Raw genomic sequence first — 3,574 nt, forward strand, 5'->3', positions numbered from 1 at the left:
GCTGAAGGATTAAATATGACATTGTTGGCTAAAACCAATGCTTTATCCAGATTAGAGTAAGATTAAAGGTTCAATTTTCTAAGAGAGATGATCTGTTACAGGTGCTTTTAGGAGAGTCCACCCTGTTGCAAGTATTCAAGACAGATATCTTATAGAGAGCGACAGCCTCTATCCCCTCTGCCTGTCTTGAAGGCTCTTTAAAGGGGCAAAGGTGCAGCCTTTCCTTCTCTGAGTAAGCCTTAAAAATCAAATAAATGTCTGAATGCAATAGAAAATAACTTTAGGAGGCAGACAGATTTAACGAGAGGGGGTTAAAGTTTGAAAGTTAAACCATGTGATAGTGCAACAATAGAATTGGCAGGGGGCTGTCAGTGTTCTACAGTGTATCTCAACCGAAACAGATTGTAGGCACCAAAATCATAGCAGTAACATTTAATTCGATAAATAATTGACAAAGTTTGACACTTTGGTTAAAAAGTCAAGACTTCCATGAAGACAAACCATTTTTGCCTCACTGTTTTTTCTCCTGGGTTTGCTGAAGTCAAGATTTTTCGCCTTAATGGCCTTTTTTCTCACAAAACATCACTGGAGTGAAGAAATAGATTTATCTCACACTATATCGCAGTATCGGGGGGATTTATCACATTGGCTTATTTCACGACTGTGAGTCACAAAATATCAATAAAGATGTTTTTTTTTTATGTGTTTCTTTATAAATTGGAAATATTTGTGAGATGACAAATATTTGAAAGATCAGCAATAAAATTGCTTACATCTCCTCCTGAATATCGCAGACCATCCAACGAGGGAATTCATAAAGAGAGATGTAATATCTACAGTTTGGATTTATATGTCTTCGATGTCTTTTATATCTTTTTGAATAAGCAAGAAGTAAAAATATTTCGACTTTTTATTTTGCTTACACACACACACACACATACATATTACTATACTTACTGAGATTTATGGACACACACACACACACATACATGTATATGTAACATTTTCCTTGTTTTTCATTGATATATCTATATAATGTTGGCCATTAAATAAGAGTCATTAAGTAAGTTGCTTTATATATATATATATATATATATATATATATGCGCACACAAACACACACACACACACACACACATATATTGAAAGAGAAAGATTATACATAGACACACACACCAATAACAAATGATGAACTTGCTCAGAATAATTGAAGCAAGTACTGAGCACGTGATTAAGAAGCTTACTGTGTAGTCACACAGTTCTGGGTTCAATTCTGCTGCATAGCACTTTAGGTTGCCCTGTACTTTGCAAGCTGAATTTGGTAGAGAGAGAGAGAGAGAGAGAGAGAGAGAGAGGGAGAGAGGGAGACTGGGCTGGAACTTTGGATGGTGCTTTTTATGTGCCACCGACACAGGAGCCAGGATGTATGCATGAATCTAATTTGAGTCCAGGTATTTCATGATAACAAAATATAATAGGATATTTTAAACATTGAAAACCTTGGAGGAATTTGGCAGAGTAAAATAGGAATGTAAGGTGTCCATAGATGAAGAATGGTTGAGAAAAAACTGGTCAAGAGTAAAAAACATTCACCCAAGATTTGCCACGATGGGATTGAACTTAGGATCACTGGATAACTAAATAAACTTTTAAACAATCCTCCTTACATGCATAGAATCTATTTTTGCTCTAAGTAAGTAGGTGTGTATTTGGAACCATTTACTGTAATAAGGATTAAAAAGGAAATAAAATCACTCATTATATATTCACCGTTTGTGTGTGTGTGTGTGCTTGTGTGTGTGTGTGTGTGTGTGTCCCATTTTGTATCAGCTTCCATCTCCCAGCTGTTTGTCTGTCTGCTAGGCATTAATCTGATCATCTATCATTACATCAATCTATTTAAATGCCTCTCTCTCTCTCTCTCTCTCTTCCTCCCCTCTCTCTCCTTCCCCATCTCTCCTACCCCACTCTCCCTTCCTCTCCCTCTCCCCTCTCTGCCAGCCTTCTCTATCCCTCTCTCTTCCACCTCATTCTCTGGCTTCCCCTCTCACTCTCTTTAACTGTTGGTTTTGTTTGACCCCAGGTCAACCCCATTCAGGCAGCCTACGATGAAAAGCATTCCAGCCATTCAGATTCCATCTCTTTTGTTTGTTTTGTTTGGTTTGGTTTTTTTGTTCTTTTTTGGCTGGTATTTAGGAGTGTGTTCTTCTCACTTGCATCATCCATTTTCTAACCTTTTTGATGCTGACCCACCTGAAACCATCCCTGCTTCTAGGATACAAACTTCCTGTTTATTCAAATTTTAAAAAGCCTTCCAACAAAGTTTTGTGTTAATTTATGTTCCTAACACCAGTTGAAAACAATCCTTTCTACTAAAGGTACAAGGCCTGAAATTTAGGGAGAGGGGGCTAGACAATTATATCGACCCCAGTATATAACTCAATAACAATAATAATAATAATAATAATAATAATAATAATAATAATAATAATAATAATCCCTACTAAAGACACAATGCCCAAACTTGTGGGTAGGAGGTAAGTCGATTGCAGTGACCCCAGTATGCAACTGGTACTTATCTTATTAACCACGAAAGGACAAAAGGCAAAAAGTTAGCCTCAACAGAGATTGAACCCGGAACATAAAGACAGATGAATTGCTGGTAAACATTTTGTCTGGCAATCAATTCTGCTAGCTGTCCCCCTCACACTAGTTGAAAAAAATGGTAGCAAAGTTATTTCACTAAATTCTCACATTATCTCCCAACTGAACTGAAAGAAAGCCAAGTGTATTTCAACTGAAGAAACATGGGAACAAAAGAGTGAAAACAATTGAGTGTGATTTATGAGAGATTTGCATCTTTGTGTTGTGAAGCTGTAAATGTGGCTTCGTTTAAGCACAATTAGTCTCAGCCATGTTTGAAGTGCAACAAAGTGCAGCAAAGTGCACGGTAATAAGCTCTTTTGTTTCTGTTTCTATGTCTGGGATAATGTTTACTTAAGAAATCTGTGGAAATACTTTATGAGAATGGCATAAAAAATAATGATTAATCATATAATGAGAACTACCCCTCCTCCTCGTCGTTATTACTTTCCAGCTTGTTATTATTTCTACTTTATATTTCTGTATATCACTTTCCATTACTCTTTGCCAAGACACTTCACTCTACTTGTCTCTCATAGAATGGTCGGCATAGTATCATTGAGAGGTCAAGAGAAGTTGACCTAACATCTCCATAAATATGTTTATTTCTATACTTCAGTCCTAAAGTCAGATTCTATCATGTGTGTGTGTGCGTGTGTGTGTGTGTGTTTTAGTCTTTCAGGAAGCTGATGAGGTATCTAAGGAATAAGAATCCTACTTTAGACAAAGTAACCAGCGAGAGTCACATGCTAAACTTTTAGAAAATCTTGAGATAGCACAAGTGTGACTGTGTAATAAGAAGTTTGCTTCCCAATCGCATGGCTCCAGTTTCAATCCCACTACACAGTACCTTGGGTGTCTTCTATAGCCTTGGGCCAACCAAAGCCTTGTGAGTGGATTTGGTTGATGGAAACTGAAAGAAGCCCATTGT

At 37.1% G+C, this 3,574-nt stretch overlaps 1 protein-coding gene across 1 annotated transcript in view; it reads left to right on the forward strand.

The window, feature by feature from the left end:
* Window positions 1-3,574, forward strand: part of LOC106883520 (uncharacterized) — a 342,800-nt gene that overhangs the window by 51,707 nt on the left and 287,519 nt on the right. The gene's annotated exons all lie outside the window — the stretch shown is intronic.

Source organism: Octopus bimaculoides, chromosome 26, assembly GCF_001194135.2.
Source record: "Octopus bimaculoides isolate UCB-OBI-ISO-001 chromosome 26, ASM119413v2, whole genome shotgun sequence".
NCBI lineage: Eukaryota > Metazoa > Mollusca > Cephalopoda > Octopoda > Octopodidae > Octopus > Octopus bimaculoides.